The 27,563-nt window shown below is 36.3% G+C and overlaps 1 pseudogene; it reads left to right on the top strand.

The window, feature by feature from the left end:
• Window positions 1-7,576: 7,576 nt before the first annotated feature.
• LOC131530783 (GTPase IMAP family member 8-like) lies at window positions 7,577-14,475 on the top strand (annotated as a pseudogene).
• Window positions 14,476-27,563: the final 13,088 nt, after the last annotated feature.

The raw sequence follows: 27,563 nt of genomic DNA, 5'->3' as shown, positions 1-27,563 counted from the left end.
AACTTTTCAACTTCATTACCTGAATGTGTTTCCTGCACAAAGTAAAAATCTGTACCTTTCCCTTTACAATTTAAAAATTAAGATTTCCTTTTTAAAAGATTACGTAAACCTCTGGCATTAATTGAAAAAATTGAAACAGACATAACATTAACAAAAAAAAGGATTGTTTGAAGTTTGTGTTTAATATTCAACCAGTAGGGTGACACATTTCAATTTGTCTTTGCAAAAATACCTTTTCTTATTTTAACAAGATATATACTACAACAACAGTATCAATTAACATATGCCTTTCCACACTAAAACAGCTATATAATATTTAACCATAATTGGTAGTGATGATGAAATGAAGCTTCATGAAGCATTAAGCTTTTCAGCCAAGTGGTTCACAAAAGGGTTAAGCAGATATATTACAGACAGAGGTGTAAAGTCCAGGGGTCAGAAAGTAAAAGTCCTGCCATGTGTTTATTCCACCCATGAACTCAGCAGCTGATTTCACCAGAGGAGGAACCAAGTCATTCCTTTCAAGATACAAACGAGTCTCGAGTCAAATCCCAAGTCCTCAAAGAGTTAAAGTTAATGAGATAATTAAGAGACTAATTAAATGATGATTGTGTATTAGTGATGAACACCTGCTGTTATTGAGAATTACAGAAGATCAGATGTTGATGTTTTATTGGTTAAAATGATGCCACCATCATGGAGATCAGTGTTTGCTTAGTTGAGCTCTTGGCCCTTTTAAGCAATTACAACAGTGTTTCACACCAAACATTTGTACATTGTTGAATTAAAAACTTGCGATTTGGGTCTTTTGAGCTTGAGTTTAGCCTACACTTTCTGCTTATAAATCGTTTCAAGGAACATCATGAAGGTGTTTCTCTTTGGTTTGTTGACTGACGTTCAGCTATTACTGAATTGTGAAAAAAAGTCCTGTTAAACACATGCTACTATAATGCTTAAATATTGGGGAAAAAAATAACTGTAGCTCAGGCTTTTAAACTTGAACACTTATCATATGATCCTCAACAGTGGTGACAATAATTTTTCATACTGCAGTGCATGATGGGAGTTTTTACTATGGTGTTACCCAGCATGCATTGCAGCATGAAGCATTTTGTTGATTGTCACCATTGTTGAGATTCATATGCTGGTTAGTGATGTCTGTGTGTGTCTAATTTGAGTGAGAGTTTAAATATTTATATGCATTGTGTACAATGAATTTAAAACGAATTCGTTGTAACTATTAAATCTCTGCTTTCCTTGCATTATGTAGTTGCACTACTCTACACTGTAAAAAATTGCTGTAAAATTTGCAGTAACTTACTGGCAATTTTGGTTGCCAGTACAAATTTACAAGAGTACTGTAAATCAATAATTGCAATTGTACTGTAAAAATACAGCAAACTCTCGCATGCTGTAAAATTGTTATGATGGTGTGTAAACATTTGGTAAACTTATTTCATTTGAGTCCACTGAGAAGGAACATTTTTTAATATAAAACTGCAAGCACTTAATTTGTAATAGTAAAGTCATTACAAACATGACTTTAACTCAAATTGCTGCAGTTTATCATCAGCTACAACAAACATGAACGTGGTAAAGCACTTAACAAAGAGATTATCATTGCATCAGCAACTCTACAGTTACTGTCTTTAAATAAAGCAACAGAACATCAGTGTTTGTGGCTCATCATTGACTGAAGCACAGGCTCTACTCCACCACAATGGTGACCCACAAAACTAAATTAAACCAACAGATCTCTCTTGTGCAAAATAATACAGTTCAGTTAATATTTACTCTCCTTATAGATAACACCTGTTGTTAACAAGCGGAACCACTGAATGAAAGAGAAACAAGAACTACAACTGACTTCAGCTACAGCCTTAGATGAACTCAACTGAAATACAAGACATCATTGAATCTCTCAAGATCTGATTAAACAACTCCACAAACAGCATTACCAGCTTCACACATTACAATCTGACTTTATTTCTGTCATATGTCTATAAAAATAATTTGAGAATTAACAGAAGTTTATTTGTTTTATTGAAAACGTTTCGTTTGACCTCACCATTGTGGCGGTCAGGGTTTGCTTTAGTTGGGCTCTTGACCATCAAATTTTAATCTTAGTTTTTTTCTGGCTGCTGTAGCTGTGTTTGTAAAGCACATTTGTTATAGCATGAAAAGCCAGGAAAATGTGTGATTACGTGCTTGTGATTGACTATTGATAATGATGTAATCATTATCTAATGGCTTGATTCACTGATCTCATTCAGAGGCTGATCTTTAAAGACGTGTTGTGGATATCTTTTTTTTGTGTGTGTGTTTACAATCGCAATATGACCCTGAATAAGTGACAAACTGCTACTGAAAAATTAAAAAAATGTCTTATGTAAAACGTTTAGTACTATGGCAGCAATTAGACACACACAGACATCAAGAATGAGCATATGAATCTCAACAATGGTGACAATCAAAAGCGTAATGCTGCAATTCATGCTGGGTACCAGCACAGTACAAAACTCACCCATGAATCCCAGCATGCATTGCGGCATGAATAAATTATGCCGCTGAATTGTCCACTTACTGTCTTTAATTCTTACTATGTGCTTTTATTTTATTTTTATTTTTTTGTATTGAGTTTTAGTAGCATGTTTTGTGATGTTCAGAGTTGATCTGTTTATTTATTTTGTTGATTGTCACCGCTATGTCATCTCATAGTGATTGTAAACACACACAAAAAAAAAGATATCCACACCATGTCTTTAAAGATCAGCCTCTGAATGGGATCAGTGAATCAAGCCATTAGATAATGATTACATCATTATCAATAGTCAATCACAAGCACGTAATCACACATTTTCCTGGCTTTTCATGCTATAACAAATGTGCTTTACAAACACAGCTACAGCAGCCAGAAAAAAAACTAAGATTAAAATTTGATGGTCAAGAGCCCAACTAAAGCAAACCCTGACCGCCACAATTGTGAGGTCAAACGAAACGTTTTCAATAAAACAAATAAACTTCTGTTAATTCTCAAATTATTTTTATAGACATACGACAGAAATAAAGTCAGATTGTAATGTGTGAAGCTGGTAATGCTGTTTGTGGAGTTGTTTGATCAGATCTTGAGAGATTCAATGATGTCTTGTATTTCAGTTGAGTTCATCTAAGGCTGTAGCTGAAGTCAGTTGTAGTTCTTGTTTCTCTTTCATTCAGTGATTCCGCTTGTTAACAGCAGGTGTTATCTATAAGGAGAGTAAATATTTAACTGAACTGTATTATTTTGCATAAGAGAGATCTGTTGGTTTAATTTAGTTTTGTGGGTCACCATTGCGGTGGAGAGTAGAGCCTGTGCTTCAGTCAATGATGAGCCACAAACACTGATGTTCTGTTGCTTTATTTAAAGACAGTAACTGTAGAGTTGCTGATGCAGTGATGATCTCTTTGTTAAGTGCTTTACCACGTTCTTGTTTGTTATAGCTGATGATAAACTGCAACAATTTGAGTTAAAGTCATGTTTTTAATAACTTTGCTATTACAAATTAAGTGTTTGCAGTTTTATATTAAGAAATGTTCCTTCTCAGTGGACTCAAATGAAATAAGTTTACGAAATGTTTACACACCATCATAACAATTTTACAGCATGCAAGAGTTTGCTGTATTTTTACAGTACAATTGTAATTATTGATTTACAGTATTCTTGCAAATTTACAGTCTTACTGGCAACCAAAATTGCCAGTAAGTTACTGTAAATTTTACAGCAATTTTTTACAGTGTACTAGCTGTTGATTACTCAAAACATAAACCTGTAAAAGAAACAGAAAAAAAAAACTGTTAGAACTGAAGAAAATTCTTAATGTAAAAGCAGCTAACAGCTGCTTACTGTGTTGTAATGATCACTCTGCTTTATAACAGCACATGCATTATTTCAGAGAGAGATCTAACACAGGAGTCACGGGTCAAGAGCCCAACTAAAGCAAACACTGATCTCCATGATGGTGGCATAATTTTTATCAATAAAACATCAACATCTGATCCTCTGTGATTCTCAATAACAGCAGGTGTTCATTTAATTAGTCTCTTAATTATCTCATTAACTTTAACTCTTTGAGGACTTGGGATTTGACTCGAGACTCGTTTGTGACTTGAAAGGAATGACTTGGTTCCTCCTCTGGTGAAATCAGCTGCTGAGTTCATGGGTGGAATAAACACATGGCAGGACTTTTACTTTCTGACCCCTGGACTTTACACCTCTGTCTGTAATATATATGCTTGTTTAACACTCTTTGGCCACCAGGTGGTATTGTGAGCAAATGAAGCCTCCAGAAATTAACCCTTTTGTGAACCAAACGTAATGCTTCATGAAGCTTCATTTCACCATCACTAATAACTGGCGTGTAAGTGCAACATAAGATAAATTTCTGCCACATCAGTACATTGACAGTTGAATACGTATTACCATCTGCCACTAGGATACACGGACTTCTTTGTTGTCAATGTAAGCCTTGTTACCAACAAAATGCACAAGTTTTCCTTCTTTTCGCGCCTTCTCCACTAGTGGCCATAATTTCTTGCATGCTTCTTTATTGGCTGCAGTTAAATCTTCCTTGAAGCAGAGATGTTTGTTAGACAGAAGATAGTTTGCCTTTGAGAGCTTCCACACCAAATCCCTTGCAGACCTGGAAAGAAATCTGATAATGCTAATAATGCTACTGTCCCTTGTATCCTTCAGTCTGCCGATCCTGTGTACGACGCTACACCTTCAATTACAGACGCGTGATGTGCCTCTGGAAAAACTTCTCTGCAGATGTCTTTCACAGTCTCTTTGATGTTTTCATCAGATTTCTCGTGTACCCCGTATAGGCGCAAATTCCAACGTCTGTTGTACCTTTCTGCATCGTTTATTTTTTGCTCCATTTCTGAAATCCTTCCCTGAAATTCAGTGCACTGGACTTTGAGGCACACGTTTTCCTTTTTCAGTTCTGCTATATCTTGATGACAGCTATCGAGTGATTTCTTGATACCTTCTATTTTAAGTGTATTTTGCTTAACTGCCATGTCCGTTTTATCAGCTCTCTCATCGATTTTCGCAGTCAGAATCCGAATGATATTTTCTTGCAATTCACTTAGAGACGGTTCATTCCCTTCATTAGTCTTAGTTTTCTTTTTGAAATGTTTAGTTGGGGTGTTTGGGTCAGAATTACAATCCCCTCCATCTTTTACTTTGCAAGCATAAGAGTGAGCGTCCGGTATTTGCCTTTTCTCCTTTGCAGCTGTCTCAATCTCCATTTCTACGAAGTCCTGCATTGTGGCGTCTTTCTTTTGTTACCACGCAGCCGCGATCTTTTAAAGCTGTTTCTGTCAATTTTAGCAGCTATAACTCCTAATAAATTCCAATAGCAATTGTTGTTACTCTAGAACAAATGACTTTTGCATCTTTACAATACTAAACCATATTTTAAATGAGTAATCCCCACTTTCCTTTCTCAGCTCCAAAACATTCGACTACTCACTCCGCCATCGTGAGCTGTGATTGTAAGCTATCTCTACTTAGCATAATCATTGCATTCAATATTTCATCTGAATACTTCAAACAACTAATTATATTTAGTAATGGTGACGTGTTTTACAAAAACAAGAAAGAATAATTAAAGACAACTAAAAATGTTTATTTAAAACAAAATCTGCGTTTAGAGTGTAGAAAACAATGCATTCTGGGTAATATTTGTTGTTTTCAAGAAAGTAGCCTCTCTGCAGTCCTGTGAAGTAACCACTCAGATTTGACACTCAGAGGCTGTGTTTCAAATCACACCCTACACCCTTATTCACTATTCCCTACATGAGTTTAATAATATAGTCCACCTGACAGAGAGAATGAACACTAATGAGTGAATTCAGCCAATGATGAACAGCTGCTGTTAACAAACAGAATCACTGACAGAAAGAGAAACACAAGAACAACAACTGACTTTAGACACGCTTAGATAAAACCAACTGAAATAAAATACATTAAGTCTCAAGATCTGATTAAACAACCCCACAAACACCATCACCAGCTCCACTTATTAATAACCAGACTGACTTTATTTCTGTCAGAAATCTACAAAAGATCTTATTGAGAATTAACTAAGATTTAGATGTTGATTTATTGTTTCATTTGAAGTAACCATGTTAGAAATCAGTGTCTGCTGTAGTTGGGCTCTTGACCCTTGACTTTTTAGTTTTAATTTTTCCTGTCTGCTGTAACTGTGTTTGTGAAGCACATTTCTTATAGCAAAAAAAAAAAAAAAAAAACAAGAAAAAAATATGATTAAGTGGCTTTAGTTAGTTGGTAGTGACGGTGAAGTCATTATATAGTGGCCGGATTCACTGATCCCATTCAGTGGCTGATCTCTAACGATTCTTATTTATTTTTTTAGTATGTTAGTTTCAGGTTAGTTATTATGCTATGACACCACAAGACAAGACAACAAACTTTTATTAAAAAAAAACTTAAAACATTGTATGCACAAAACCTTTAGAATTACTGCATAATTCAGACATCAAGAATCAACATATGAATCTCAACAACGGTGATAATTAAAAGCTTCATTATCAGCACAGTAGAAAACTTTGCCCACAAAAATTTTTCATTTATGGTAGAATTTAGACTCACACAGACATCAAGAATCAGTTTGTGAACCTCAACAATGGAGACCATTAAAAAAATAAAATAAAATAAAAACCATGCATCAATGCATGCTGGGAGCCAATAATGAGTTTTGTACTATGCTAGAACCCAACATGCATTGCAGCATGTTTCTTGTTTCTTTTTTTTTTTTTTTTAATAAACAATGGTCACCATTGTTGAGGTTCATAAGCAGAGTCTAATTGCTATCATAGAGGAAAACTTTTAGAATCTGTTTAGAAAGTCCTTTATGTTGACATATGTGCATGCATATTACGTTTTTGCGCAGTGTTTATTGATCACCAACTACTAGTCTGGCATGTATGCTGTTCATTAGCATAGTTTTTTTTTTTTTTTTTGGCTGGTAAAATCAATGTCTTTGTTTGTGTTTTACTTGATTTTGTTGTGCTCTTTTATTCATTTTGATTGCTTAATTTGTGATCATCACATTTGATTAATTCTAATTAATTTTTATGCGTTGAATTTAATTAATAATATTGTTTGTAATCTGTTAACACAATTTTGAGTAAATATAGTGCATCATTTTTTACGGTGTGGGGTTTTACACGCTAGTACCGTAACGCTTAGTGTGCGTGCATTACAAAATAATGTGGCAGTTAGAAGGACCGTGTGTTGTTCAAAGTGCACAACGGTAACTTCACAAAACTATTTAAATCTCAACAGAAAATCTTTAAATCATCTTCACTTCTTACACGTGAAATGATTAATGTTATATATATATTAGGTAATTTCTCTGCTTCGTCTGCTGGTATCACAGAGCCTCCTATTGGAGACAAACAGCGTCACATGATTCAATAAGAGACACTGCTGAAAGTGAAAGTAACATTTCAATACGGACATGTTTTAAACAGAGCTTTGTTGAAGCTCTTTTCTGACAGAAGACATCTTACATCGGCCGTTTTGTGAGTATCTCTGTACGTTCATTTACATTAATGTATATTTAACAAACGTGTTCTTCTGGAAATACATGAATTAGATTGGCAAATTCTTCGCTGATTCATTGTAGCTAGAACTTAAAGAAATGTTTGTGTCTTAAGGCTTGTCGGTACACTAATGCTTTCGGGTTTGGGTAAGTTAACGGTTTAAGCTAAAACTAACCAGGACTGCTTCTCCCAAAAGCATCGTACATGCCTAAACCGTCCACAGAGACCGTAACTGTCCATTATGATAGCAATTAATAATGGTCCTAAAATCAAATTAGGCTTGCTATGCTTTTGGGAGAGGCATCCCAGAATTTGATACAGGCCTTTGTCTTTTGAGTGAATAGGCTATATATATATATATATATATACTACGGGGCAGGGCCGGGTCTAAGAGGGCTATATGCAGATCTAAATTTAATGCCGCAACAGACACTTTTCATTTCAGTTTCACTTTATACATGACACACACTCCGCATATTTTTATAGGCTATGTTTAAATCATAAGTTTACATACACCTTGCAGAATCTGCAATATATTAATAGCCCAAAAAAGAAGGGGAAAAATACAGAGCCCCTAAAGGGACATTGGCAAAAAAAAAAAAAATGAAGACTTTCGTGTGCGCACGAGAAACTATGGCGTGGGCATGAGAAACTTTATGGAGCTCAAGCATTACAGTTTCCAGTTGCATTACTTCTGCCATCTTACAAAAAAAAAAAACAAGAGCATGCATGGCATGAATTAACCTAATTGAGATCTATTTTGGTTTTCAATACTAAAACAATGCTTCTGTTCTTGCATTAAGACACAGATAAATCATCACTGAACAGCATAAGAGCAGCTATAGGCAGACATCAAGAATCAGCTTTTGAACCTCAACAATGGTGACCATTAAAAAAAAAAAAAAAAATCATGCTGCAATGCATGCTGGGTACAAGCATAGTACAAAACTCATCCATGGTTCCCAGCATTCATTGCAGCATGAACTTTTTTTTTATGTTAGATGTTTAATGTCATTTTTTTAATCCAGAACCACTGGATCTTAGAATCACTTTTACTATAATTAATACAACATCCATTTAACCAGATATTAGACACACAATGAGTCTACATTCACTCTCAATGAGATCAGTTCACTTACAGATGATTATCATTATAACCATATGCCAATCAACTACTGATCATTTTTCTCAGGGCTTTTGACTTGTAACAAACACGTTCAAAGAACACATGATTACAACAGCCACAGAGAAAAAAAAAAAACAACTAACACAGAAGTCAAGGGTCAAGAGCCCAACTATAGCAGACACTGATCTCTAACATGGTTACTTCAATTGAAAATAAATCTTAATTAATTCACAATAAGATCTTCTGTAGATGTCTGACAGAAATAAAGTCAGCCTGGTTATTAATAAGTGGAGCTGCTGATGCTGTTTGTGGGGTTGTTTAATCAGATCTTGAGATTTAATGTATTTTATTTCAGTTGATTTCATCTAAGCATGTGTCTAAAGTCAGTTGTGTTTCTCTTTCTGTCAGTGATTGTGTTTGTTAACAGCAGGTGTTCATCACTAATGCTCAATCAGCACTTAATTAATCACTTAATTGAACTCAACTGAAATAACTTCAGAGCACTCATAATTGTTAGTTTTAAAAACTTAAATGGTTTAAGGTAATCAGTTTACTCAAATGGTTTGAGTTACTCTAACTTGTCGGGTTTTACAGTGCACATGGATGCTCTTGTTTTCTTCTTTGTAAGATGGCAGAAGTGTCATAGTAGCCAAACTAATTGTGGAACTACCCACTTTTTAGCGTGTTCGCACCGCAGGAACTAGGAACTGTTTTAGTTCCCGGAACTCCATTTGGAGGAATTAAATTAGCTCCTACATCAGAGTAGGGTCTAAAACAGTTCCATAGGAACTATCGTGATGTAAGTGTACGCTGATTGGCTAAACGCGTACGAAAACGCCCTCACCCGCCATGATTTAAAACGCCATGTAAACACATACTGTGTAAACATTGCATCAACATTTATAGATGGCATTTACCTGAAGACTTCCTCTATGCCGTTTTGTGCTTCTATCAGCCTCAATGAAATGTAGCACTGCCAGTTGTCATTGGAGATTCTTTCCTCTCCGATCTTTCAATCGCTTGACGTATACGTCGACATTCCATGTCCATTATTGTGAACCCTACAAGACACAACAAAAACAGAGCTCCGATCACAGCATCTTCCATCCTCCTGTTGTTAACATTGTTCTTTTTTGTTTTCGTTGTTGAACGCCGCGCACAAATGACGTCGCTGTCGACCGGCTTACGTCACTTCCTAGTACCCACTGTCAGTGCGAATGCAACCCTTTAAATGGTACTGGGAAATAGTTAGTGCAAAATCGTCCCATTACTTTAGTACTGTGCTTTTAGTTCTGGAACTAAAGCGGTGTGAAAGGGGCTATTGTCTCATCTGGGCTGACCCCTAGGACAAAACTGCCTGGGCCCCAATTAGATAGCCCAGGAGCCACCCATCTGGCCTCCACATAAATCTGCTGGGTGGGCATGTTATAATCTGAATTCTCAGGTTATAAACTGAAATTTCTGATTATGCTTTCCTTTAATACACAAGATCCTATGAAATGTTTGCTAAGCAAGCATAATAAAACTGTAAAAGGGATGCTGAAATTTTATCAAAAATATTCTTAGATCTTCAGGATAAAGTAACATATCGATCTTAGAGAAAAATGTCTACAAATATGAAGGTGCAAATAGCAGAACTGAAGATACAGTTTTTAAATCCCTATCCTAATTTAATTTAATTGAAATGATTTGTTTGATTAACTTCACAAATGCCAAGATAAGCACATTTTGCCACAGCCTTTAAGAATGCTTTGTTACTGTAATTAGGTAGCTATTAGATTTACCTGCAGACAGCTGATGGTCTGGTGTTAATCTGTGCCTGTCAACAGGAGAAGATTCATACGAGTATTCAAAGATTCTTCACTCTCAGAAATAAAGGTACAGAAGCTGTCACTGGGGCTGTACCTTTTCAAAATACATGTTTGTACCTAAAGGGTCCATTTGGTACTTTAAAAGTACATATTATGTACTTTTAAAGTACCAAAATGGACCCTTTAGGTACAAACATGTACCTTTTGAAAAGGTACAGCCCCAGTGACAGCTTTTGTACCTTTATTTCTGAGAGTGTTCAATGTCAAACATCTAATAATGATTATTAGAAAACGGATATAATACTTGATTCTGTCTGACACGAAGTCGTATTATTTAGTTTTAGGCTACACACTGAAAATGGAAGAAATAAATGCAGAACAAACTGCACATTTGAATGTGGTATTGCTGGGAAAAACCAGGGATGGGATAAGTGCATCAGGAAACACAATCCTGGGACGAGAAGCTTTCGTCTCAAAGAAAAGGTCCAGATCAGTCACTCAAGATTTTGCTGTTCAATCTGGATCAGTTGGTCACTTCCCAGTCACTGTTTATGACACACCAGGATTATTTAACACAGATATGAATGAAGATGAGATTCAGAAGAAATATAAAGAGGTTCTTCAGAGATGTGAATCAGGTCCCTGTGTGTTTCTGTTGGTCATGAAAGCTGACAGATTCACTGAAGAAGAGAAAAAAACTGTTGAGAAGATTGAGAAGCTGCTGGGAGACGAGCGCCTGAAGAAAACCTGGATTCTCTTCACCAGAGGAGACGAACTGGAGGATGAAAACATGACCATAAAATAATTCCTAGATGACACTGAACCACTGAAGAACCTCATTCAGAAATATGATCAGAGATACCACGTGTTCAACAACAAGACAAAGGAACAAGCTGGACAAATTCAAGAGCTGTTTATAAAAATAATTAAGTCATACTTCGACATCAACTTCGGTGAGTCTTTTACAGCAATATTATATAAATATACTGGGCATGTTTTAATCTTTTTTATTTTTTATTTATTTATTTTTTTGCATTGAGTGTTAAAAATGTTATTATTATTTGTTTATTTATTTTTATTGTTTCTATATTATGTAGAAGAAGAAAAACCAGAGATTCAGAATTCAGCTATAAGAAAAAGACCCAAAGAAGACAAGTCTGAACAAGTCTCCAGTCTCTCATCCAGACGGCTTGTTCTTCTGGGTAAAAGTGGAGTTGGGAAGAGTGCAGCTGGAAACACAATCCTGGGACAGAGAGAGCTTATATCTTTACAGAGAATGAGTTCAGTAACCAGTGAATGTTCAAAGGAACACACCACTCTTTCAGGCAGATCTGTGTCTGTAGTTGATACTCCTGGATTCTTTGACACACAGATGAAACCTGAAGAGTTAGTGATGGAGATAGCCAGAAGTGTTTATATATCCAGTCCTGGACCGCACGCTTTCCTCATTGTGTTGAGAGTAACAGACAGATTCACTGAACATGAGCTGCAGATTCCTCAGATCATTGAGATGATGTTTGGTAAGGGAGTGTTAAAATACTCCTTCATTCTCTTCACTCATGGAGATCAGCTGGAAGGAGAGTCAGTAGGTGAACTCCTTAAGCAGAACTGCAGATTAAGAGATCTAGTTCAGAAGTGTGGAGGCAGATATCACGTCTTCAACAATAAAGATCTGAATAACAGAGAGCAGGTGAATGATCTCCTGCAGAAGACTGACTCAATGATAGAGCAGAATGGAGGAGGACACTACAGTAACCAGATGTACGAAGATGCTCAGAGATTCAGACGAGAGGAAGAAGAGCAGAGACAGAGAGATGAAGAGCAGAGAAAACAACAAGAGGAGAGACAAATACAAGAGGAGATTGAGCAAGTGAGAAAAGTGACAGAGGAGAGAGTCAGAGCAGAGATGAAATCTAAATCAGAGAGAGAAACAACAAATCAGAATGGATTTCGTAATTTTTTCTTCAAGTACAAGAGTTATTTTCAAATGGCAGCTTTTGTTGTTTGTGGAATCGTTATTGGAGCTTTGGTTTTAACTGGTGTTGGAGCTGCAGTTGGAGCTGGTGTTGGAGCTGTAGTAACAGCTATTAGTAGTGGAGGAGCTACTTTTACAGGTACTTTTGCTGGAGCTACTCTTTCAGCTTCTATTGGTGCAGCTGCTACTGGAGCTGCTGCTACTGGAGCTGTTGGTACTGGAGCTCTTGTTGGAGCTGGTATTGGAGCTGGTATTGGAGCTTTAGCTGGAGGTGCTGCTGGAGCTGTTGTTGGAGTTGCTGCCAGTAAGGATACCAGATGAGCTGTCACTGTTGGTGCTCTAGTCTTTACTCAGAACTTGTGTAATGAATGATTTTATAGATACACAAAAATGTATGGGAAAAAATATACAAATATTATGATTTGTTTTTTCTTATAGTTTACTTTCTATTTTGTTGTAACTGCTCAACAGACTTTGATTTTTGATTGCAATACAAAAATCACTGATTTTAACTGACCAGCCTTTCTGAAAAGCGTCTTATATGTTTTATCTGAGAGGTGACTGAGGGTCTGGTCCATTCAACCTGACATTCAGAGATGGATCTCTGTTGCTTCTTCTTGATGATGTTTCTTTGTTTTCCTCTATATTATTACTTAACATGTGTACTTGTTTTACTAATCTGTATATTCATTTGTTATATGTGACCCTGGACCACAAAACCAGTCTTAAGTGTAAATTTTTCGAAATTGAGATTTTTACATCATCTAAAAGCTGAATAAATAATCTTTCCATTGATGTATGGTTTGTTAGGATCGGACAATATTTTGCTGAGATACAAGTATTTGAAAATCTGGAATCTGAGGGTGCAAAAATATCAAAACGAGAAAGAAAATCGCCTTTAAAGTTGTCCAAATTAAGTTCTTAGCAATGCATATTACTAATCAAAAATTATGTTTTGATGTATTTACAGTAAAAAATTTACTAAATATCTTCATGGAACATGATCTTTTCTTAATATCCTAATGATTTTTGCAACCTGGTCTCATAAAAATGCGTACCTCTGCACACTTTTTGTGCGACACCGTTTTCCGTTTTATGAGCTACCGAACAAACTTGTCGTATATGAAAACCCATAGATATGAAGCTGGATGTGTGCGATGCTAACGTTCAGAAGCATCAGTTTTTAAATCTACCCGCATATTAATATTGTTTTGAAGTCATAGCATGATATTCTTCAAGTAATTGTGCGAAAATTATGCTTTATTAATCGCAACTCTGTAAATTTGTGTGAAAGTGTTCATTTATTTTGGAAACTGCAGTGATATGTACTTATTGGTAGTATTTGGTACGTATTTCATGTCATGCTAAAAAGTGCACCCAGGTACGTAAATGCCATGAGACCAGGTAGGATTTTTGGCATAAAAGAAAAATCGATCATTTCGATCCATTCAATGTATTGTTGGCTATTGCTACAAATATACCCTAGCGACTTAAGACTGGTTTTGTGGTCCAGGGTCACATATCTGTTTTTACATTTAAGCTTAATTTGTTGTGGTATCAGAAAGAGAGGCTATTTTGCTGAAATTCTATGTAATCATGTATTTGTAGATAATAACTGCAAAATTAAGACATGAATCATCAATTTAATGGCCATAGCAGTAAATTTCCTTTCCCTTTTCCTTGTTATATTAAAACTAGTTATAGGATATAAAGATAGCATACTCAAATGCAAACTGTGCATTGCTTTGTTTTTCTTTTATATGTATTTATTCTTCATTCTAATCACTTATCATTTTATTATTCCATTTAATCATATAATCATTATATATATATATACTCTTTTCATTCACCAATTAGTCATTTGTGGATTAGGATGTGTGCTGATCAGGATTAGTATGACCACTGAAACATACACAACTAAAATTATTCAGTAAACCTCATTTGTATTATCATTATTTTGTGTCCTTCTTCTGCTCTTCTATGTCTTTACTCAGTCAGCTTCTTGGCTGATAGAATAATGTTAATACAGTTTTGAGTATACTGTCACAGCGCGGTTGCAGTAAGTAAAAAAATGCTTACAAATGTTTTTAAACTTTTATGTGATCATGCCCTTGTTTTAAAAAATTCACCCTACTTACACATCTTTCAGTTAATTTATTAATCACATTGAGGAGAACAAAGATTTAAAACATCTAGTGTATCAGTGTGGAGGCAGATATCACGTCTACAACAATAAAGATCTGAATAACAGAGAGCAGGTGAATGATCTCCTGCAGAAGATTGACTCAATGATAGAGCAGAATGGAGGAGGACACTACAGTAACCAGATGTACGAAGATGCTCTGAGATTCAGACGAGAGGAAGAAGAGCAAAAACAGAGAGAGGAAACAACAAGCGGAGAAACAAAGACAAGAGGAGATTGAGAGAGTGATAAAAGAGACAGAGAAGGGAGTCAGAGCAGAGATAGAAGCTGAGAGATCTGAACTAGAAAGACTCAAAGCAGAGAAGCAGAGAGAAGAAGAGAAGAGAGAACAACAAGAGGAGAAGGTTGAAAAAAGAGGGCGGATTTATGCCGTTTTTTTTTTTTTAATAAGAATCAGCGCTATTTTTATTTTGCAGCTGTTGTAGCTGGTATTGTTGTTGGTGGAGTTCTTGTTAAATCTGTTATCGGTGTTGCTGTTGTTGGTGGAGCTGCAAGTGGAACAGTTACTGGTAGTGATGGGCAGATAATTCCATACGAAAGGCGTATTTATCATCCATTTTTATTTTAATTCAAACATGTATTTTAGATTTTTATAGAAAATATGACAACAATCACATATCTCACACTGTCATAGTGTTTGGGAATATTCATGCACAATTTAAATACATAATAGCATGAAACCAGATAAAAAAAAATAAAACATTTTAGAAGAGAAAGCAGCGTCATGGTTGTCTGAACCAATGAGCATTAAGCTGTGTCGTCAGTCAATCATTTCCCATCATGCTTTTGATCAGTGCAGTCGGTGGAGAGCAACTGTGCTCGACTGCTCAATCCGACACAGCCACCTCGCCGTCGCGAAAGTTTTTTGGACTTTTCTAACTGGAGGAGGATCCAAGATGGCATCCTGCTAAATTTGCTTTCAACATGCTTCGCTGACCAATTCACTTTTAACAGCCAAATTACACCTTTTATAATTTTGTTACCTGCAAAAGTATTTATAAATACTTCATAGTGCCCTCTGGTATTCTAAATATGAGATCTGCTGCTGACAAAAGGAAAGAAAAAGAGATGCTGCGTGCTTCATGTGTGTCTGACAATACGAGCTTCCACAGCTATGCATCTCCCGGTCCAGAAAGCCTAGGTAAACCCCCCTCAAAGAAAGGTAAAGCAGAAGACGACGCGGTGATTTCCACTCAGCTTATAAATAATCGCTCTGATGCCCTGGAGAAAATGGTGGGGGACAACGCTCTCAAAATTGAAGGGCTCAAAAAAACGATGGACTTTGTTTGTGCAGAGCTGAATGATATTAAGGGAAAGGTCAACGTTTTCGAAGCTAGACTTAATACGGAGGAAAAGAAGATGGAGCATTGTGAGAAAAGAATTGCGGACTTGTAGAGGTACTCTCGCTGCTGGAACTTACGTTTGCATGGAGTACCTGAAAAAGCAAATGAAAATGTCAGAGCCGAATCCATCCGTATTTGTGTGGCCACCTTTCCAGAGGAGAGTACAGCTCTTCCGGACAAGATTGATACTGTCCACCGCATTGGGAAGAGACTTTCAAATACTGCAAGGCCACGAGTGATCATTATCCAGTGTAATGAGAGATGGTGTGTGGAGAGCAGCGAAATCCTCAGAGTTTCTTCGGGCAAATGGTTTTCGGTTTACAGAGGATCTCACTGCTTTTGACCGAGAGAGGAGGCTGCTGCTGTGGCCGGTTGTTGAAAAGGCCCACAAGGAGGGGAAAAGGGTGCATTGCGTGGATCACCGTGCATTCATCAAAGGCTCTGAAGTTAACCCTACATAAGCCTGTTCTGCACAATCTTGAGAGGTTTTTTTATTTTCTTTACATTGTTTTTTTAGTGATGGTACAGGACACTAATGACGGCTGAAAATTTTTCTAACTTGGCCTTGTCGTCAGCTGCGTCTGCGTTTTCTACCTCAGCAAGCTCTGTTGTTCTCTGTTCATTGTTAAAAGTTCTTTACATGTCTATTTCTGTTATTTCTCTTAACGTCAGGGGTCTAAGAGGCATTACTAAAAGGAAGGCTTTGTTTTTGTATGCTAAATCCTTTAAGACAGATTTTTGTTTTTTCCAAGAGTCCCACTCCGTTGCAAGTGATATTGCTTTTTGGAAAAATCAGTGGAACAATGACGTTTGGATGGCTCATGGCTCGGAGCATTCAGCTGGAGTTTTGAATCTAAAAAACCTTTTTGCCGGGGATGTTTTGCACCATTTCAGTGACATTTTCTGCTTATTGTCATTTGTTTAAATAATACTGTGGTTATACTAATTAACATATATGGGTATAATAGTTCTCATGAGAATGACTTATTGTTTGATGCAATAGATGGGAAAATTATGCTGTGGCTTAATGCATACCCAAATGCTTTAGTTTTCATTGATGGGGATTTTAATGTTGTGCCTAATAATATTCTTGATAGATTGCCACCTAAACAGTCTTCCTCTACAAATCCTAAATTAAAAATATTTATGGATAAATTTGATGTTATTGATATTTGGAGAGAGAAATTTCCCAATATTAAATCATATACTTGGAGCAACAAAAGTTGTTCTAGAAAGTCCCGTATAGACTATTGGGCTTGTTTCACAGTCTGTGAGGGATTTTAATGTTTCTGTTAGTATTTTATCTTCCCCTACACTGTAAAAAGTGATACACTATATTTACTCAATAAAATTGTGTCAACAGATTACAAGCAATATTATTAATTAAATTCAACACAAAAAAATTAATTAGAATTAATCAAATGAGATGCTTATAAATTAATCATTCAAAATGAGTAAAATAGCACAAACAAATTAAGTAAAATTTAAACAAAAATATTGATTTCACTGGCAAAAAAAAACTCTATGCTAATGAATAGTATGCATGCCAGGCCAGTAGTTGGCGATGAAGAAACACCTCGCAAAAATGTAATACGCATGCACATGACGTCACCTTTTTCACAAATTCATGTTTTTGTTGTTCACATGGAGATGATACAGGCATTGTGTTCAAAAGCTTGTGTTTCCAGGCCCCCCCAAAAACAGTTATTGAAGACACCTGATGTTAACACACAGAATCACTGAAGGAGAAAATCTGAATTTTAGGTTACCATTACGGTGGTCAATGTTTGCTTTAGTTGGGCTCTTGACCCTTGATTCTTTAACATTAGATTTTGTTTGGCTGCTGTTGCAGAGTTAAACAACAGTTAGACAAGGTGGTCTGGTGGTGTTGATTATGTATTGTCATCATCATTTGACCTGAATCTCTGAATTAGATTTACTTTGATTGCAGCAGTCCTGTAATTCTACAGTATAAGATCTGAAGTTTTAGTATAACCCAAAGGGTTTCTTAAGAATTGTTTTTTAGGCACACTCTGACATCAAGAATCAGAGTATGAGTCTCAACAATGGTGATAAACAGCATATTCAGATAAACAGATCAACTCTGAACGTCACAAAACAAACTACTAAAAATATGCAATGCATGATGGGAGCTATTGATGAGTTTTGATTGGTGGCACCCAGAATGCACTGCAGCATTTGATGGTCACCATTGTTGAGGTTCTCACGCTGATACTTGATGTCTGTGTGTCTAGATGAAAGCTTTTTTTTATTATTTGATTTGAAGAACTTTTAAATCTGTTTATGCTGAAAATTTCAGACATTACACTGTACAATCACAGAATGGCAGAAACCGATACGGTAAATCCAACTCAGAGATACAGGTCAGATGATGATGATGATGATGATGTCAAAACATAACCAACACCACCCGATCACCTTTTCTCTTGGTTTGTCTTAACTGTTGTCTAACTCAGTTACAGCAGCCAAACAAGATCTAATGTTAAAGAGTCAAGGGTCAAGAGCCCAACTAAAGCAAACATTGACCACCGTGATGGTGACCCAATGGTAAAACATGATTTTCTCCTTCAGTGATTCTGTGTTAACATCAGGTGTCTTCAATAATTCAGTTTTGGGGGCCTGGAAACACAAGCTTTTGAACAAGATGCCTGTATCATCTCCATGTAAACAGAGGCGGACAATCCAGGGGTCAGAAAGTAAAAGTCCTGCCATATTTTTGTTCCACCCATGAACTCTGCAGCTGATTTCACCAGAGGAGGAACCAAGACATTCCTTTCAAGTCACAAGCAAGTCTCAAGTCAAATCCCAAGTCCTCAAAGAGTTCAAGTTAATTAGATAATTAAGTGTCTAATTAAATGATGATTGTGCATTAGTTATGAACACCTGCTGTTATTGAGAATTACAGAGGATCAGATATTAATGTTTTAATGGTTAAAATGATGCCACCATCACAGAGATCAGTGTGTGCTTTAGTTGGGCTCTTGGCCTTTGACTTCTGTGTTAGATCTCTCTTTGCAGCAATACATGTGTTGCTGTAAAATAAAGAGATCAGGGCTGCACAATGAGCAACCATGCTTTTACAGCTGTACTGATTGTTCTTTTTTTCTGTATGTTTAGGTTTTGAGAAGTCAACCCTGTGAAACAGCATGCAAGGAACTTGCTCTAATAGTTATGATGAATTCATTTGAAATCTACTGTATTTAATGCATATAAACACTTGAACTCTTCTGGTATTTAGGCATGCGCAGACATAATGAACCAGTATATGAATCTCAACAATGGTGACAACCAACAAAATTCTTCATGCTGAAATGTATGCTGGGTAAGACCATAGTAAAAACTCCCATCATGCACTGCAGTATGAATTATTTTTGTCACCACCGTTGAGGATCATATGATAAGTGTTCATGTATAAAAGCCTGAGCTGATGCAGTTCTTCCTCTAATACGTAATCACTACAGTAGCATTTCTTTGATAGGACTTTTTTCCTTAAATTCAGTAATAGCTGAATATCACGCAGTAAACCAAAGTGAGACACTTTCATGATGTTCATTCAAATGATTTAAAAGCAGAAAACGTAAGCTAATCTGCTACATCAAGTTCTTGATTCAGCAATGCACAAATGTTTGCTGTGAAACAATATTGCACTTGCTTAAAAGCAAATTACTTTGCTTTATTAAAAGGGTCAAGAGCCCAACTAATGCCGAGTTCACACTGCACGATTTTCAAACTCGTCGGATCGCTGTTGTTTTCACACTGCGTGACTATCTGGGGTAGCATTCAGTCGCTTCTGTGTTCACATTGCACGATGGATCGGCGACAGGGCTTTCACATTGCCCGATTTCACAATAGGAAGAATCGCCGACAACTCTGTCTGACCCGCAAACTACGTTTCACAACAAAACCCACGCGAGAAGTGATAAGGAAATAACGCGAGAACCTGCGTGTGTCAGCCCGTTGTTCTCGAGCCAGACTGGAAGTATTAAAAAATATAGCCCGCAATTGTCTGTGCGCTGATTTCCAGCTACAAAAAGAAAAACAGATTATGCAGGAGGGAGATGCAGGGATTGTGTTCTGCAAAGAGTGGTAAATAATAATTTGCAGTAACTGTTATGCTGATGTTGCGGCTGGTCAAGCGTTTGTGCTTGTTTCTGTATGATATTGTATATATTAAAATACTGATATGGTCTATAACTCCTCACCGAACTTCCCTCTGCCCTGTATCTTTGTCTCTCATTGGCTGAAGGTCATCGTGATGTAGTTTTCAGTCAGAACTCATTGCACACAGCGTGATTGTGAATCGCCGACAGCTCCAGATATTTAGCATGTCAAATATTTCGCGGGCGTCGGCGACGTGTCGGCGATTCTCTCAGATCGCGTCGTTGATAATTCACACTGCGCGATTGTCACTCGCGTGAACGAGCTCCGATTTGCCTCCGATGTCGGGCATTTGTCGGCGATTTATCAAAACCTGTCGGCGAGTGAAAAATCGGGCTAAAATCGTGCAGTGTGAACTCGGCATAAAGCAAACACTGATCTCCATGATGGTGGCATCATTTTAACCAATAAAACATCAACATCTGATCCTCTGTAATTCTCAATAACAGTAGGTGTTCATCACTAACGCACAATCATCATTTAATTAGACACTTAATTATCTCATTAACTTTAACTCTTTGAAGACTTGGGATTTGACTTGAGACTTGCTTGTGACTTGAAAGGAATGACTTGGTTCCTCCTCTGGTGAAATCAGCTGCAGAGTTCATGGGTGGAACAAAAATATGGCAGGACTTTTACTTTCTGACCCCTGGATTGTCCGCCTCTGCATGTAAACAACAAAAACATGAATTTGTGAAAAAGGTGACGTCATGTGCATGCATATTACGTTTTTGCGCAGTGTTTCTTGATCGCCAACTACTGGCCTGACATGCATAACATAGTATCACTAGCATAGTGTTTTTTGTCCAATGAAACCAATATTTTTGTTTAAATTTTACTTAATTTGTTTGTGCTATTTTACTCATTTTGAATGGATAATTTATAAGCATCTCATTTGATTAATTCTAATTAATTGTTTTGTGTTGAATTTAATTAATAATATTGCTTGTAATCTGTTGACACAATTTTATTGAGTAAATATAGTGAATCATTTTTTACAGTGTATGACGGATCATAAGGCAACTCTTATCCAGTCCCCTCTGTCTTCAGGTTTCTCTTCTTCAAGACTGGAAGCTCAACTCTTCTTTGCTTAATTATGATCAACTGAGAAAAAATATTTTATTTTTGATTAAATATTACTGGATCAAAGCTCAAAAGGAAACTAAATATGGTCTCAATTGGGAGCTCCTTAAACATGAAGTTGGTAAATGTGTGAGCAATTTCAGTCATTTAACTAAACTTAAAAGACTCGAAGAGGAATCTGTCGTCTCTAAAATAATGATTCTTTGTAGTGAAATGCAGGAAGGTTTGTCAGATGCTGAGTTAGATACTATGTATAGGTGTAGGGCAGAGGGAGCTTTTATTCGCTCTAGAAGAAGATGGCTAGAGCAAGGAGAGCAAAGTACAGCATACTTCTTCAGAATGGAAAAGAATATTTGTAGAAATTTAACTATTAACTCTTTAAATATCAATGGTACTCTTATTTCTGATCGTAAAGAAATCAGTTAGTTTTGTGCAAACTTCTATTCCAATCTTTAAAAGTCCAATTTTTGTATGGATACAACTTTGTCATTTTTCCAGTCTTTGAAGAATATTAGACCATTATCTAATGAAGATAAGATCACCTGTGATAGTGACATATCCACTAATGAAATAATTGAGTCTATTGAAGCTCTTAAGAACAATAAGTCTCCGGGTACAGACGGGCTGATAGCCGAATTTTACAAAAGTTTTGCTGATGATTTAGCTCCCTTTTTGCTTAAGACTTTTTTGGAGAGTATTGCTTCTGCAACAAGCAATACTCGTTTATATAAGGTTATCACAAGGGTTACTTACTTTAATACCTAAACCTAAGAAAGATATTCTGTTGACTGACAATTGGCGTCCAATCTGCTTGTTAAACTGTGATTATAAGATATTAGCTTTACTAATGGCAAAATTAACTAAACGTGTTCTGGGCTCAGTAATAGACAAAACTCAGTCAGGCTTCATTCCAAAGAGGCATATTGCTGATAACATACGCCTTGTTTTGGATTTATTAGACTATGATGAACTGATTAGAGAGGAAAGTTTTATCTTGTTTGTGGATTTTTATAAAGCCTTCGACTCCCTTGAACATGATTTTATTTTACAATCCCTGTATAAATTCAGTTTTGGTGATTTCTTTTGCAAAATGGTACAGACTTTATATAAAAATGGCAACTGCTCAATTAGTCTTAAATCTGGAGTTTCTCCAAGGTTTGATGTGTCTAGAGGAGTTTGCCAGAGCTGCCCTGCACTGTAAAAAATGATTCACTATATTTACTCAATAAAATTGAGTGATACACTATATTTACTCAATAAAATTGTGTCAACAGGTTACAAGCAATATTATTAATTAAATTCAACACATAAAAATTAATTAGAATTAATCAAATGAGATTATTACAAATTAACCATTCAAAATGAGTAAAATAGCACAAAAAATATTAAGTAAAATTTAAACAAAAATATTGATTTCACTGGCCAAAAAAAAACAAAAAAAAAAACACTATGCATGCCAGGCCAGTAGTTGGCAATGAAGAAACACTGCACAAAAATGTAATATGCATGCACATGAAGTCACCTTTTGAGATGATACATGCATCGTGTTCAAACGCTTGTGTTTCCAGGCCCCAAAACAGTTATTGAAGACGCCTGATGTTAACAAACAGAATCACTGAAGGAGGAAATCTGATTTTTTTAGGTTACCATTACGGTGGTCAATGTTTGCTTTAGTTGGGCTCTTGACACTTGATTCCTTAACATTAGATTTTGTTTGGCTGCTGTCACAGTTAGACAAGCCCAATGAAGAGGTGGTCTGGCCGTGTTGGTTATGTATTGTCTCTGAGTTAGATTTACATTGATTACAGCAGCCCTGTAACTCTACAGTATAAGATCTGAAGTTTTCATTATAATTCAAAGGGCTTCTTAAAAGTTGTTCTCTTAGGCACACTCTGGCATCAAGAATCAGAGTATGAATCTCAACAACGGTGATAAACAGCATATTTAGATAAACAGATCAATTCTGAACGTCACAAAACAAACTACTAAAAATATGCAATGCATGATGGGAGCTATTGATGAGTTTTGATTGGTGGTAGCCAGAATGCACTGCAACATTTGATGGTCACCATTGTTGAGGTTCTTATGCTGATACTTGATGTCTGTGTGCCTACATGAAACCTTTTTGTTATTATTATTTGGTCAGAAGAGCTTTTAAAATCTGTTAATGCTGAAAATTCCAGGTATTACAGTGTACAATCACAGGATGGCAGAAATAGATACTGTAAATCCAACTCAGCAATTCAGATCAGATGATGTTAAAACATAACCAACACCACCCAAACACCTTTTCTCTTGGCTTGTCTTAACTGTTGTCTAATTCAGTTACAGCAGCCAAACAATATCTAGTGTTAAAGAGTCAAGGGTCAAGAATCCAACTAAAGCAAACATTGACCACCGTGATGGTGACCCAATGTTAAAACATGATTTTCTCCTTCAGTGATTCTGTGTTAATATCAGGTGTCTTCAATAATTCAGTTTTGGGGGCCTGGAAACACAAGCTTTTGAACACGATGCCTGTATCATCTCCATGTAAACAACAAAAACATGAATTTGTGAAAAAGGTGACGTCATGTGCATGCATATTATGGTTTGCGCAGTGTTTCTTGATCGCCAACTACTGGCCTGACATGCATAACATAGTATCATTAGCATAGTGTTTTTTGTCCAATGAAACCAATATTTTTGTTAAAATTTTACTTAATTGTGCTATTTTACTTATTTTGAATGGTTAATTTGTAATCATCTCATTTGATTAATTCTAATTAATTTTTGTGTTGAATTTAATTAATAATATTGCTTGTAACCTGTTGACACAATTTTATTGAGTAAATATAGTGTATCACTCAATTTTATTGAGTAAACATAGTGAATAATTTTTTACAGTGCTGTTTCTGGAGGAGCTGCTGGAGCTGTTGGTGTTGCTAAAGCTTTTGGTGGAGCTACTGATTAGAGGTCTACACGGGCTTTAAACTGAAGCCTGAACCTGGCCCCTACCCAAGATTGGTTTCTCACAACAAATAGCATAACTTTTTAAATATACTCTACTTCAGGACTGAACGCAACAGTCAGTAAACAGTACATGCATAGAAAGTTAAAGTGGCTATATATATATATATATATATATATATATATATATAGTGGTGTAGTGGTGCCTGGAGAAGTGGGTATACTCTTTATTTATGCATTTTTTTTTTTAAACGGCCCGGCAAAGGATGAACAACCTGTGTCAAACAGTGACATGTAAAACTAGTCTATTTAGTTCACTATTGAAATATTTTCACACTGTCACTTAACTTCTGTTACTTGAGTAAGGATCATTATGAAAATAATATTATCCACAGAAGAGGTGCAGATTTTGTAATAAATTAATAAATATAAATAGATTGCAGCAACTGACATTTTGTCAGAACCTCAAGTAAAAATTTTTTAGTTGTCAGAATTGTGGGAGAATTGTTATTTCTATTTGAAACAAACAAAAAATCGTGATTCTCAATCATTTCAGAAGTGAGGGGGACAAACATGTCAAATATAATAACGTTTTTGTCTAATTGACAGATTTTATTACGATTATTATTATTTATTAATTATTACCTCTTGCTTTTAATTGGCTGAGAAATCAAATAGACTATGACAATAACCAATATATTTTTTATATTTTTCCTGTATATCCCTAATGACAATTTTATGATTTGTTTAGCCTATATGTAGCGGATTTCACCCAGCACCACAAATAGACCACCGACACCAGACTTGGGTAAAGTTGGTTTTATATTCACACATTCACACGTTTCTGCGTTCAATAACTTTCTAATTATATGTGCAATAAAGTTATTTTTCAGCAAATTCTAATCAGCGACATCATTGTCAACTTACTAAATTTTTTTCACAATCGATCAAAATGAGCGAGTATTGTTTTAATGTCATATTTACTTGTGAATGTCCGCTGAATATCCAATGTAGTGTGATTAACAAAGTAATTGAATGCAATTGTCTGCATGTGCCAATATAAAACCAACTTTACCCAAGTCGACACACTTATTTCAAGTTTGAAATAACATGTTTGATGTCTTACATATATGCTTGGTGTTTTATGTTATGCGTGGTGTGCTTTATTTCGATCTTTACCTTATAACTTTCTTTTGAATAGATTGCCATGTGTAGTATCATGTTAAAGCATATTTCAAATGCATGAAGTTTCGTATGAATGGTGAATACTTTTATAACAATTATTAGAAATATTCCTCACATGATGGATGAAACATTATTTTAATATATGCACAGAAAGAAGCCGTGCGGGGCGTGGCTTCGCCCTGCAGAGAAAATCTGATTGGAAGAAGCCTTTAGTGGGTGGACAGAATCCAGCCCGTTAAAACTCCGTGACACAAAGCTCATTTGCTGCTGCTAAGAAAAACTGGGCTGCTAAGAACAACGGGGCTGCTGGATAACCTTTGCTGCTGGAAAACCTACAGCCTACGGCCTTGACATCAGGTTGACCATCCAAGACTTCAACACTCTGTCAACTTCTGACCAAAGAAACTTGCAAAGCCTGCAGCCTAAGAACTTCAAAGCCTTGCCATTCGCGTGATGCCAGGAAGCCAGCAATCCAAAAGGGATTCCCCGAGTGACGTCACACGACAATGACACAGCAGCCGCAAAATCAGCTCCAGGATTCCCTCAAGCAACCCTCCAGAGAGCAAGCCTTCAACTAACCAAACAAACCATCTCTATTTGCTGAGCTGGTTTGAATTAATCTTTAAGAGTAAATTCAATACCTCTGTTTGTGACTTCCTCAGGTCTTAGAAACTTAAACTTTCTTCAAATCGCAACCCTCTTGCCAGAACGTGTGTATGTGTGTGTATGTGTTTTGTTAGTATTGTATCATAGAATAGCAAATAAACTCTCCTTTCATTTATAATGAATGGTCTGGTGCAGTGTTTTTCAAGTTTGAAACTATTTGCCAAAGATCGTGTTACCTGCTGCTCAAAATTTCCCAATGAATTCTGTATTATTATCGTGGCCACGAAATAAACAGAATTGCTAAAATATACTGGTGTAATGCTCGCTGGCTCGAGTTGTTAAGAAAGTATAAATTATATGTTTTGATTAATACCAATTAATCAGATCCAGCGAATCTCTATGATTCGATTTCCTAAAGCTAAAATTAAAAATAGAAGCTTAAATGAGGAGCTAATCAAATTTATTACATATAAATAAGAGCTAATTCTATTATTACAATATACTGTAAACTGTATGTTTAATCTGTTCACTGAAAATAAATTTGCAATTGCCATTGTACATTGTTTTTGATCCATTATTGTGTGCAAGGACATTTTGGTTAGCGAACCACGGTGAACCACAGACCGACCGTGGACAGCCAGTAAACAGTAATTATAAACCAGCAGCTCATAAGCGGACCGCTGTCGGAAAAGCGGTGGCTGCTGCTGATGGTCCACTGGAATAACGATGAGCAAAACGCCGGTGAACCGTGGGCGGCGTCCGCCGGTGAGCCGCCGACTTTGCCACCAGTGGCCCGCTGGTCTTATGTTAGCTGGGTTATTTATGTGCTATGGAAGGCTGAAAAACAGCGTAGACTCGTTCGGCGCCGTGTCTGGGTCCATCAGATCCTTCAGAGGTGTGAATATACGCCAAAGATCAGATTTTTCAACCCGCGCAAATCATGCATTAAGCACGTCAAACGCCCGAAATGCTCAATCCGTGCCGCATCATTCGTGCGAATCGCGCCGCCTCATTCGCGCTAATCACGCTGCAGGATGTCTATTCGCGTCTTTTCATTGATTTAACATGTAAATCAGTCGTGCTTAACACTTCATTCGCATCTGGTGTGAACACACCATGAGAGAGCAGGCGCGACCGGTCCATTATCAATGACGTCACTCCCGGAATAACTCAAAATATTAATAATAAATAAAAATACCTATTTTTTTCTTCTTCTATGAGGTAAACAAATAATGATCATACATCTAAAATAAAGTAACGTAAACAATCGTTTGCTTAATGAAATAAATAATTTGGAAACCGTTTAAATCGTTAAACACAAGGAAAAGTTTGCTGGAACAGTTACAAAAAAAAACACCTTACAACACTACATATAAACTGCATGTTTTCCCCACATTTTTATCACAGAATAAGGCAGAATATATATTTTATAGCCTAGTAGCCTATCTATTGCCAAGTGTAATACATGCTATCAATTAGCACTGCATTAATC

Source organism: Onychostoma macrolepis, chromosome 22 (genome assembly GCF_012432095.1).
Source record: "Onychostoma macrolepis isolate SWU-2019 chromosome 22, ASM1243209v1, whole genome shotgun sequence".
Classification (NCBI taxonomy): Eukaryota; Metazoa; Chordata; class Actinopteri; order Cypriniformes; family Cyprinidae; genus Onychostoma; species Onychostoma macrolepis.
Note: the sequence above shows the minus strand (reverse complement) of the source record. Positions and strands in the feature narration are given on the sequence as shown.